At 42.6% G+C, this 13,134-nt stretch overlaps 1 long non-coding RNA gene across 1 annotated transcript; it reads right to left on the bottom strand.

The window, feature by feature from the left end:
* Positions 1–418: 418 nt before the first annotated feature.
* On the bottom strand, positions 419–12,869 carry LOC131499704 (uncharacterized). Its single transcript, XR_009256021.1, has 2 exons — positions 12,774–12,869; positions 419–550 (listed from the first exon to the last, which is right to left on the bottom strand). It is a non-coding gene; the product is annotated as an uncharacterized LOC131499704 (long non-coding RNA).
* Between the last annotated feature and the right edge of the window lie 265 nt (positions 12,870–13,134).

The following is a 13,134-nucleotide window of genomic DNA, read 5'->3' on the forward strand; positions in this document are numbered from 1 at the left end:
GGGTGGGGGGGTGTGTTTATATTTTCTCTGCATCCATTAGGACGGGTGGCTGAAGGGTAGGGGGAAAGGGGGAGCGGAGGAGGGAGAAACTTCATTTATATGTTAATAGTTGCCCGCACCCGGGCTAAACTGACAGAACTATTTCATGGGAAACTGACAAATTTTGTCAGCCAGGCTGTGCCTCCACATCTCAATGGGGCAATAATCTTGATTAGCAAAACAATTGGGGGCCTCCGGGTTCCTGCTCAGGTTACACTCGGCCAATGTGAGGCAGGCTGGGGCCTTCAAGCTTGAACACATTTTCAAAAGCCACCGAGTTTAGGCAAATGAAGGGAACCTTGGGGGTGGGGCGGGGTGGGGGGGGGCGGAGGGCGGCGATGGACAAAAGGGGTTAATTTGATTGACCGAATCTTCATAGTCTTATAACAATCATTTACTTAGCAAGTAATTCCGCGAGAAACCGGCGGCGCCGACAGGAAATTGGAGTACAGTATCTGTTTGCCCCAGATGTGTGGGAATTTTAGCTGCCTCCTCCTTCCACTTGCCAACCCTGAAAAAAAAAAAAAAAAAAATTTGCAACCCCCTTGGGGCCCTAATTACCACGTGCGGAATAAGTAGCTATCTAAAAATACACACACACTCCACACCCACGAACAGAGTCCCTCAAGCCACGGCTGTTGCCTCATCTTGACTCTCCATGTTGCCTTCGATTTTTATTATTAGTTCCCTGCATTGTTAATTAAAGCTGGAAAATGGTGTCCGGCCCCCACCCCCCCACCCCCACCCGATCCGCCCCCCGTTCTTGGATTGCCTCCTAGCTCTCCCTCCAGTCCGGGACTTCATTTCCAATATGACCAACTGGCCTGTTAACTGTTTGCAAAGATACTTGGGAAGAGCTGGGGTTCCCTCCTCGGTCTTGCTGCCGGGAGAACCCAGGCGAAGATGTCCCCACTCCGGGCTGAGGGGACAGAGGGACGCGGAGAGATTGCACACCTCACCAGGGGGGAGCCTGGCCATCCTGTTAGACCACCCCTGCCCCCTTCCGTTGCGCAGGCCTCGCAGAAAAACAAGTGTTCGCGGTGCTTCGTTCACGTATTCTCCGCTTTTTATTTTGAACTAATTATAGACTCACCAGAAGTTGCAAAAATGGTACGTGGGTGGAGGTCCTGATCGCCCTTACCCAGATTCCCCTCGTTGTCAAAACCAGGAAAGGCGTCGTCACAATATGATTCTGCGGTAGACCATTCTCGGGTTTTACCTTTCTTTTTACTGCTACGCACTCATGTTTTGCTTGTCTCGGTGCATCATTCTATGACTTAATTTAGTTTTTAATCTAATAAGTAAGCCAATCCTCAGATTCCAGATCTGGAAAGGCCGTGACAATTCCTTACCCCATTACCCTCCCCGATTTCGCCCTGCCCCCCCAGCAGTCGTCTGTCTAGCCCCCCCCCTCCCCCCGTCCTAGAATTCCCTCTGAAAACAAATCGCCTTCAGGAGATCATCAAGCCGCTGCTTGCACACTTCACGTGACGGGAGGCTCATTCCCCGTAGAGACAGCTAGACTCTTCTTGTTTGAAAGTTCACATCAAGAACCAAAACTTCTCTGCCTCTTATGACCCCTTGACGTATCAACTGCTACCACCCGGTTCTAGAATATATCAGTCTAACCCAGTGGTTGTCAACCTTGCACTCTCTGTGGTCATCTGCAGAGTTTCTAGACAGTCCAGTGCAGGCCGAACACCAGACCAATTATGGCAGAATCTTGGGAGGTAGGACCCAGGCATCAGCATTGTTTTTAAAGCCTCCCCGCTGGTTGCCAACCCTTAGAGGATTCGAAGATATCCCACGCCCCACGTAAATAGGGATGCCAACAGAAATAAAATACAGGGCACCCCGTTAAATTTGAATTTCAGATTAAAAAAACGAGTAACTTTTTAGTAGAAGTATTTCCCAAATACTGTGCGGGATGGACTTCTACAAAAATATTTGTGGTTCGTCTGAAATTCAAATTCGAATGAGCATCCCATATTTTTATTTGCTACGTCTGGCAACCCTGTTACACGCAGACCCTTTCCTTTCCGGGCTAAACGTCCTTACTTTGGCATTTGGTGGTATGTTTCCAAAAGCCTTCGGAAAAATGCACTGCGGTATCGAATTTCTTGGCTCCAGTGACTTGTCCCTTAATTCTGGACTTCGGAAACTAGTCTTGGCCTTGGAAACTGGTCTTGGACTTTTCTGTTCCATGTGTTCCTATGTGCTCTTCTTTCTTTGGTCCTAACTCCAGGTCTTTCTGAGTCCCAAATGCGGGGGACTAAGGGTAGTATGGGCAGCCTCAGACATGGGTTAAGGACGTGCCACGCTCTGGTTTTTGTATAATCCTGTTCTGTAGCTTGTACCTGATCCGCATCAGGGCACATGACCTAGCACGTGGCTACTCAAAGTGTGGTTCTTGAACAAGGAGCATTAGGGTTTTTTCTCTACCCTCTTAGGTTAAGTGACTGAGGGCCTGCAAATTAATCTGACGAAACAGCTTAAGAAAAGAAAAACATGCAAATTTTATTAACCTGTACGGTGTGTGCACAAGGGAGAACTCAGTGATGAGTAACTCAAAGGGGTGATTAGAATTTGGGGGTCTTTATACCCAGCTTTATACTCGTAGGGGGAAAGGCGGAGATGAGGAATCTTTTGGAAAAGCAAATACCATTTTGGAAAGATAAATGGGCCCTGAAGACAATAGATGGGAGATAGGATAGTTTTCCACTGTATCTGTTTGGGTGTGGTGCTGACTTTTTAGATTCGAATTGCCCCGGGGAGGGGATCGGAAACAATGAGTTCTCTGGAGAGGCTCTGCTTTTAGGCAGATAAGGAATTTCGGGAACTCGAATGCCTTCAGCCCCAAATAATTTTTATACCAAAGTGGCATACCTAGGGGTGGCAGATCAGGGATCCTCTTTATTAGAAATGCAGAATCGCACACTCTACCCCAGAGCCAGTGAATCATAATTTGCATTGGGGCTAGATCTCTCTGCGATTCTCGGGCATTAACCTGTCAGTAGCACTGACCTACCTACAGCTCCTTTAAAAGCAGCTTCTAACGTGTAATAATGATAAGGCCCCGGGACGGTCCCTGAGGCTGGTCCCTTGCACCTGGAAGCGGGTCACAGTTGCTGCCTGAAGTGAGAATTTGCCAATAGAACAAGCCATACCACCTTATATTCGTGGTTCTCTCTGTGTTTATTCCTTGGCTTCATCCCTTGATGAATTAAGGGAAGGGTGCTCACGGTAGGAGGACAGCAACGGTGGGCACATTGCTGGTGTATCTCACCCAACAGCAGCAACCCCTCTTACCTCACTCCAAGCCCTCGTGGCTGTTACGGCAACACTCGGGGGCAGCCACTCTCAGGTCTAAGAGTCACCGCTGTCACCCTGCGTTCCTTCAAGTGGAAAGTCTTCCTTCGCTACCAACTCGAAAAACCCACGTCGTATTTTGTTATGGAAGGTGGAAATTTCCACGAGTCTCTCGAACACTTTGAAAGTTAACTCTTGGGAAAGAGAGCTTTGGAGCCTCCTTTTGGAGTTCCCCAGAAGCCAGATTCAGTTCTTAGAAATAGGGAGGTCCCCAAAGTGTATTTGCATGTAATTTGCATTTATACCGCCTCCTCAGGCTTTAAGGTAAGGAAAGGGCACACCATCCTTTCCAAAATACAGGATTCATCTTTTTTAATTAGCGAAGGCCAGCAAGCTTTACTGTGGAGTATTCACGGCCAAGTGAATGCTGTAAGTCGCAAATTGCCCACATACCAGATTCCCCTAGTAATTCAACCGAAGGTTTTATTTCGTTTTGGGTTTTGCTTCATTAGATTCTGACACGTGGGAAGAGGTCTCAGACGTGATCAAGCTCAGGGATGGCAGAAAGCTTTCCTCCTTTGGTCCAACCCTGATAGAAGGAGAATGGTGTTGCAAGGAATTTGAGGCCGTCTCAGCAGAGAAGAGTGAAACACCAAGCTTGCTTGATCGGGGCTGTCTGCTGGGCCATACTAGTGGAGAAGACCCAGTAGCACTACAGCGCGTACCGGCCAGTGTGGAGCAGGACCCAGCCCTCGTTTGGCAGACGAGGAGCCTAGGGCATGTGAATAGATCCTATGGAAAGTCGGGGTGGTTGGGCGGCTCGGCCGATTAAGCATCCGACTTCAGCTCGGGGCAGGATTGTACAGTTCGTGAGTTTGAGTCCCGCGGGTCACGTCAGGCTTTGTGCCAACGGGGGTGTAGCCTGGAGCCTGCTTCGAGCCCTGTGTCTCCCTCTCTCTCTGCCCCTCCTCAGCCCCTGCTCACACCCTGTCTCTCTCTCTCTCTCTCTCTCTCTCTCAAAAATAACTAAACATTAAAAAAAATCACACGGAAAGTCATTGGCACAGCCAAGACGCTGCCACCTTTGACTTCAACCCAAGTTCGCTTGCTGTCGTATAACTGAATTTCTCTGGGATCTGTCTGCATTAATTGAACTCGCAGGTTAATTGCTAAAACCCTGACCCTCTTCGTACCTCGGAGTCACGACCTTTTTTTTTACCCATCCGAGTATCGATAGCGAGTAACTTCCAATTGCCATCCACTAAGTACACACAGGAAGTGCTCGCCACGTTTTGAATGAATTGGGAAAACGGTATTTGTACACATGTTGGTATCCCACACAGAAAAGGGTACGACGGGCTTAATTTCCATCCACATGGTGGTAAGGGTGCTAATGATTGTAAAAGTCACAGATTAATAATGGTTTCTAATTACTTTGTTTAATATGCGAAAGGACACCCCGCACACCAAACAGCTGACTTGAAACGGCGTGCCAGGTGAAGAAACGGAAAAGAGTAGAAATCCACCTCCGTTTCTAGGAAAACAGCTCAAAGGGCAGGCCCTCAGAGACATGGGTGAACAATCTGCTTGTTTAAAACATTAAAGCGTTTTCATTAATTGAAAAAAACGTGCTATTTGCATGCGGCACAGCGCTAGGATTGCGCAGGGAATTACCAACACGTGGCCATGTCTCAATTACTTAGCAATTTTCTGTTACTTTTTTTTTTTTTAAGTAAACTCTCCCCCCGCCGTGGGGCTCGAACTCACGGCCCCGAGATCAAGAGTGGCAAGCTCTACGGACTGAGCCAGCCAGGCGGCCCCCATGTTTTGTTAATTATTACTTAATTATGTATGATTATTATTTTGTTTTACTTATCAGTCCTCTGGGAGTAGAACTTCTCCTAAGAAGGCTGGTTCTCCAAAGGTGGATGGCAATTCTCCCTGCTTTTGCCCTGGGTGGAAGCTATGGCAGAAACCAGAAGTGTCCCTGCAGGGTCCTTTTACTGTACAAAAAGTGTTGTCTTGGCACAAGGTTGCACAGCCAAAAATGATGTTTCCCAGCTTCCCCTAAGGTAGGTGTGGCCATGCAGGTAGGTTCCGGTCAGCGGGAAGTGGGGGGAAATGATGTATAACGTGTGCCAGTTGCTATAACTGAGAGCATCCCATGCATCGCCTTGGACGCAGGTCTCTTCGCACACTCGTACACCCCATTCTCACGTTTCCAGTAATTTGGAAGCCATATTGGACCCCAATCCCACTTACTTGTAGGTCCCTGTGCCATACGAGCCACAGGCTGAAAATTTCCACTGGCACAGAGGATTGAGAAGCAGCCTTTCATTAATCAGATTGTCATTAATCAGATCAGTTTTCCCCCTGGTTGAAGCTTGCCAGGGATTTCTCATTGCACTTAGACTGAAGTCCAAATTCCTTACGTGGCCTTCAAGGGCTCACGATTTTGGCCCTGTGTGCCTTTCCACCATCACCCCCCACTATCTCCCTCTTACCCACCCTCTCTGCTTCAATGCTACGGCCTTCTTCATTTCACCAGTGGGACTTGGCCGTTTCTTCTATGTGGTCTTCTGTCCTCATATCTTTTCTTTCTTCTAGTGGCTAGTTCTTTCTTCTTTCTCATCAAGGGCTGAATTCAAATGTCAGCTTTTCAGGTAGCCAACCTATCTGAAGACCTATCTAAAATTTATCTGAATCCTCCCTTCACTTACCTTCCCATGATTTTGTTTCATTTTTACCACCCAGGATTCTCTTATGGATTCGTTCAATGATTGTCTCTGTTTCCTATGAGAACGTTAGCTCCGTGATGATATGGACCTAGCTTCTTAGTGTCTATTGAGAGTTCCTGGCATACAGCAGGTACTCGATAAATAGTCACTGGCTGATTAGAGAATGAGCCCTCATGAGGTCCATGCCATTTTCGTCGAAGTTGGACAGATGTTGAAATGGAGAGGCAGATGCCTAGAAATCCCAAGAGGTGACGCTGGGTTTTCCGGCATGAGAGAGCTTGCCTACTGTGCTACCCTGCTGTGTAGATACTCAGTTTTTGTCTTCTGGGGAAATAATCTCCCGGATTCCCAGTAGCTGATCTTTATTACCATCTCCACAGATATCCATTAATTTACAACGTGAATCCACTCAAGGGCTAGCCAGATATCATAATACATTTACATATGCATATGCAAATATAAAGTCAGAAAGCTGTGGCCAACCATTTTATTCTTTTGGCTTTTCTGTCTCTGAGAGTGGGAAACAAAAAAAAAAAATGTGTTTGAACTCTGCTCAGACCTGATTACTGCTGATGAATGACAAAGCACTTCTGATCTTATCTGGGGAATTTTTTCCATGGGATACAAAGAGAGAAAGAAGCCAGAATAAAGGTTTGAAACAAGTATGACAGAAATCAAAGAAAAGATAATACAGTCGTTCATGTTCCTGGCATCATCAGTAGGGGGAAGGGAGGGGGGGGGGTTTGCCCAGCCAGAGCTGTGTTTGGTTATTGATTAATAATCCAAGGTACAAATGGTTCGGGACAAATCAGAGAAAACATAAACTACAATATTCAACAAACTGCAGTTCAAAGGTTTCTGGAATTTGCTAAGTGTTCTTGGTCATACATTTTTTAAAAGTGATGACACAATACAAAGTTTTTGAACTTTGTCACACAAATAGCAAGTAGAGTTTTGCTTGAATCGCATTAAAAAATTGTGCAACTATTATTAAAAAAAATGGAGCACGGGCACCAAATGGAAAAGTTAGAAAGGGCCAACTGTCCAGTTGCTGATAGAAGAGTAGTCTAATAATTCTCCTGCGGAAAAGGTACTTTTAGTTGATGTTCCATGTCTCACGGCGGTTAAGAGCATGACTCTGTGAACCCCCATCTGGCTCTGACACTTATGGGCTTTGTGATCTGGAGCAAGTGACCAAGCTCAGTTTATAGAAATATTGTTTAAGCCCCATATACTATGCCAGGCGCATTTAACTTCTTCCCAAAGCCACTCTGACTTCTTCAGCGCATCCTCCGCCTTGCAGGCATTGTAGAGTGCTATCTTAATAGTACCCTAAGGTCAGGACACACCCCTTCTAGAAAATCCTAAATGTCTTTGCATGAAGATACAGACCGACATTCTGGACGTGGCCCACAGGGTAAGTGTGCTCCTGTTCTGCCTGCCTCCCTGTCTACTCACAGGACTCCCTCCTTTGGTCCTAGCGCCCACCATGCCGGTCACGTGTTCTTTCAGTGCGCCATACTTGCTCCTGCCTCAGCATTTTTGCACCTGCTCTTCCGGAATTCTCTTTGAGATTAGTTTAATTGCTGGTTGTCCAGAGTGTCTTTTGACCTTCTCGACTGTTCTGTACTGCTCCTTTATTGTAGGTGCCCAGGTAGACTCTGACGGTGACGTGTTTAATCGGTGGTGATTGTCTGCTCTCTGACTAGACTGGGGACCCCTGAACACAGGGGTGGCATCTGACTCGTTCACTACACCTCCAGCACTTAGCACAGGGCCTTGAACGCACCAACCAGTCACCCCTCCCCCCCCCAGTAAATAGAATGAAGCCATCAGGATTTCCCCTAGTGCATGTTTTTCTCTGTGAACGCTGGGATAATACTATCTCCTTTATAGGTTCACAGGGCAGATTAAAAGAGAGAAGAAATATGTGAGTGCTTTGTCAACATAAAAGGACCAGACGTAAGTAAGGTGTGATTAACATTTTTAGATTTACTGCAAATGACCATAAACTCAACTCAACTTGGCTTACATTACAAATAAAATAAGATAAAATAAAATAAAATAAAGTGAAGTAAAGTAAAATAAAATAAAGTAAAATAAAGTAAGTAAAATAAAATAAAATAAAATAAAGTAAAATAAAATAAAATAAAATGAAGCAAAGTAAAATAATGTAAGTAAAATAAAATAAAATAAAGTAAAATAAAATAAAGTGAAGTAAAGTAAAATAAAATAAAGTAAAATAAAGTAAGTAAAATAAAATAAAATAAAATAAAAGTAAAATAAAATCAAATAAAGTAAAATAAATAAAATAAAATAAAGTAAAGTAAAATAAAGTAAAATAAAATAAAGTAAAATAAAATAAAATAAAGTAAAATAAAATAAAGTAAAATAAAATAAAATAAAGTAAAATAAAATAAAGTAAAATAAAATAAAATAAAATAAAATGAAGCAAAGTAAAATAATGTAAGTAAAATAAAATAAAGTAAGATAAAATAAAGTGAAGTAAAGTAAAATAAAATAAAGTAAAATAAAGTAAGTAAAATAAAATAAAATAAAACAAAATAAAAGTAAAATCAAATCAAATAAAGTAAAATAAATAAAATAAAATAAAGTAAAATAAAGTAAAGTAAAATAAAGTAAAATAAAATAAAGTAAAAAAATAAAACAAAATAAAGTAAAATAAAATAAAGTAAAATAAAATAAAATAAAATAAAATGAAGCAAAGTAAAATAATGTAAGTAAAATAAAATAAAGTAAAATAAAATAAAGTGAAGTAAAGTAAAATAAAATAAAGTAAAATAAAGTAAGTAAAATAAAATAAAATAAAATAAAACAAAATAAAAGTAAAATCAAATCAAATAAAGTAAAATAAATAAAATAAAATAAAGTAAAATAAAGTAAAGTAAAATAAAATAAAGTAAAAAAATAAAACAAAATAAAGTAAAATAAAATAAAGTAAAATAAAGTAAGTAAAATAAAATAAAATAAAATAAAAGTAAAATAAAATCAAATAAAGTAAAATAAATAAAATAAAATAAAGTAAAGTAAAATAAAGTAAAATAAAATAAAGTAAAATAAAATAAAATAAAGTAAAATAAAATAAAGTAAAATAAAATAAAATAACAAAATAATGATGATAATAATAATAAAGGAGACTTTTGGTGTATAGGTTATATTACACTATACCTGGTCCAGCTCCCCCGAGGGAGAAAGAGCATCTTTTTCCTATGGTTCCACCAAAGATCCATGGGAAACTTCTTTTGTTTCATCTTAATGATAATGACCTCAGTAATGCCCTGAATGTGTTTCCCCAGAATTCGCATGTTGACCCCCTCCCCCTCAACGTGATGGTATTAGAGGTGGGGCCTTTGGGAGGTAATTGGGATCTTGATGATGTCATGGAGGTAGAGCCCTCATGAATGGGATTAGCGCCCTTAGAAGAGTCACGGGAGAGCCTGCTTCACCTTTCTGCTCTTGGCCATGTGAGGACACAAGAAATCAGCAGTCTGCAACCCCAGAAGAGAATTCTCGTGGGAATTCAGCCATACTGGCACGCTGATCTCGGACTTCCAGGCTCCACAACTATGACAAACAAATGTCTGTTATTTATAAGCCACTTATGTTCTGTATCCTGTTAGGGGAGCCTGAATGGACGAAGGCACTCTCTGAGCCAGTGTCTTTGGAGAAAGGGTTATTCACTGATTGATCCTCCAGGTCTTGGTCACATGACACGTTTCAAGCTAGGAGATGGGATTATTCCCACCCAACAAGGATTGGGAAGAGGGTAGTTTGATTATACAAAACAAAGGTTGGGTGTTACTAGCAAAAGCCAAAATAAATGTAGATTGGAAGGAGCAGTAATCATCCTCTATGGAGATTAAAGGAGTTCCAGTGAAGGAATTCTTGGCACCCAAATCCTTGCCCCAAATCCTGTCGTGTGAGTGATAAGCTCTGTCTTCTCTCCCATATGATGGGCAGTCAGTGCAAACCATATTCCCTAGCCATCTTCATATTACAGTGACATTAGAATGACATAAGGTGGGGAAGTCTCGCTCACAAGAAAAAGGAGGGAAGAGAGGCATTTAGAAGAGAGTTTGTGGGGTAGCTCAGTCTTCTATGTGTTAAAGCAGGTAAGATCAGTTACCGTAATCTTCTCATACATCTGAGCCCTCATAAAAGATAAAGCAAACCCTGTAGAAGAAGAGTGCCCAGGTCTCCAAGCTTGGGGTTCCCAGGAAATAAGCATATATTGGCATTAATAAAGTCTCAAGCATCACTTGAGCACAGACTGTCACTCCTTAGCAATGTGATCTTGGGTAAGTATAGCAGATGTAGGTGAACAAGGGAACCGCTCCCTGTTCAATGTTCTTTTTCTCCAGGGATGTTCCGGGGATCGCGCTTGGCGTCCTTGGGCTGGAGGAAGTTCTGACAGATGAGATGTAAGGAAAAGTCCTTGGGTGGGGCTTTTGGAGCTTCCAGAAGTGCAGGTGCATCAGCTATCTTGTGATCCTGAAGAAAAACACCCACAAAGCCTTTATCTTCAAATCAGAGGATTTTTGTTTGTTTGTTGCCTTAAGTATTTCCAATCTGGCTTAATTAGCTTTTAAGCTAAAACGCATAGACAATGGCTACCAGCGTGACATACAATAAAACTGATTCACAAACCACCTTCAGGCTCCTTTTCCATTTTCTTAAATTGGTAGGAGCCACTTTTTTTTTTTTTTAAGAGTATAGAGTAATCATCTCTCTTCTCTCTCTCTCTCTCTCTCTCTATATATATATATATATTGCTACAACTAAGTTTTCTGCCTAATTTTGTAATGCATTTAAAAACTTATCATTACTGCCATTTGGATCCTGAATCTTCTAAAAATGTTTTATGGTCATTTGAAGAAACTTTTCTGTGGAATTTTGTTAACTTTCTTGGAAGTTCCAAGTTAAGTTTCTTGGAAGTTGAGTTTGGAAATTGCCAAGCTTGCCCTAAATATCTGCAAGGAGACTGCGCTTGGTGTTTTCCTTAGCGATAAGACGATTCCAGTTGCGTTTCCACGGGTGAAGTCAGAAAATAAAAGACCTCTGTTTCTAGCTGTAAAACTTGGTATTTGTTTGCCATCGAAGTGAACAGTCTGCTGATCAGTCATGACAGTGCTCGAAGATAGTGACCAACAAACCTGGACGTGTTTAGCGTCTGATCGGGGTTTATGTATCTTTGAGGCAAATGGAGGTTATGGAGACAGACAAAACATCGGTCTTCCGGGTTTAGTTTGTGAAATAGTAAGACTTCGCTTCACAAAGAGGACCTTTCAAGGGGAGGTAGGTCCTCCCCTGGATGAGCTATTCCTACATTTGTTTTGGGAATAGAATCCTAGAACACTGATGGGAGACACACCATTCTAGAAACAAAAAGAAAAAGAAAAAGAAAAAAAGAAAAAAGAACACTCATAGTGAGGAACAATATAAAGAGGATATAGTCCAAGGCCCTCATTTTATAACGATGGCCCTGAAGCCCAGAATGGGAAATGGCTTGCCCAAGGTCACACAGCTATTCAGTGACAGCCAGGAGTAACCCCTTTGGGTCTCTGAGAGTTGCTATTATTTAATCCCATCTGGACGGCTGTGATCAAAGAACATAGTTTCTCTCACACATAAAGAAATAACTTGCCTGAAAAAAAAAGTTGGTTAGCTGACTAGTGAACTGTGTCTACCACGGAGCGGGTATCCTTAGCCAACCGGCAAGATCTGTTCATGTGCGTGCTTCTATTTCTGTGTGACAAGCCCTCATTTGAATGCACAAGCGAACACACATACCCTGTGGAAAGATCATTAACTGAGCGCTGGTGGGGCCCATAGGTAGTAAACCACACGTCTGTGTCTGCACTGCTGGGAAGCAATGTTTTCACTGCCAAGCTTAGGGCGATGGGTTCCAAATACCCACGTTCTCTCTCTTCGTGGTCCCCATCATGGCCCTGGATGGCTATGCATGTACATATGTATGTATCTATCATCTGTTTTCCTCTGATAAATGTGATTGTGTGTGAGTGCAGGTACCAGGAAAGAGCGAGACACATATATTTCCTTATCAGAGGGCTGTATTTATCAGGAATCTTACAAAGACAAGGCAGGCACAGAATTTTTTTTCCCCCCCAGTTGTGACCTCCTGCATCAAATTTGGGTTTTATAGGGTCTGGCAAAGCACACTGCAAACTACTGCTCATTCTGCCATTTAAATATGAGTGAAATGAAATGAAAATGAACAGAGTACCCAACCAGAAAGAGGAAAAGAGGCCATTACAAACCAGTCTGGTGGACATGGTGGAAAAAGGAAAAAGAACTGATCTTGTCTGTGTGCTTGGGCCTCAGTGCGATTCTTTTGTTTTTCTTTTATTTTTGTTTGTTGCTTTTAGAGAGAGAGAGTGCAGGAGCAGGAGAGAGGGGCCGAGGGAGAGAGAGGGAGAATTTTAAGCAGGTTCCATGCCCAGTGCAGAGCCTAATGCAGGGCTCAATCCCACGCCCCTGGAATCATGACTTGAGTTGAAGTCAAGAGTCAGATGCTCAACTGACTGAGCCCACCAGGCACCCCAGATTGTGTTTACTTCTGATTTGTTTCTGTGCCCCTTGAATTCCCTTCCACCAGCCCCTCTTGGAGCAGCACAGAGAGCCCTCGCCCATGTGGGTCCCACCAACCTGATGCCCTTCAGAATCATGGCGCCCGGGAGGCAGTGCTGCTACGGAGAAGTTGGGTCCAAGTCACATAATTTTAGGACCTACTTTAAAATCAAAGCCCAGGCTTAGAAATGCTCTCCAAATGCCTAAAGTTAAAAAGTGAACTTGTTTGTTAAAAACAACAGTGTCAACAAACAACCCAACACAAACGTCCCCGCATTCTCTTTGACCCAATTTTGCACCAATATCAAACTCGTAACCTTCTCAATGTACAAAGAGGTTTTTATTTTAAATCCAAGGAACAAATGACCTCTTCAAATTCATAATGAGGTATGCATTGAACGGAACACAGCCCAAGGTGAGTCATTCATTAATCATAAAC

The sequence above is a fragment of the Neofelis nebulosa genome, chromosome 17 (genome assembly GCF_028018385.1).
Source record: "Neofelis nebulosa isolate mNeoNeb1 chromosome 17, mNeoNeb1.pri, whole genome shotgun sequence".
NCBI lineage: Eukaryota > Metazoa > Chordata > Mammalia > Carnivora > Felidae > Neofelis > Neofelis nebulosa.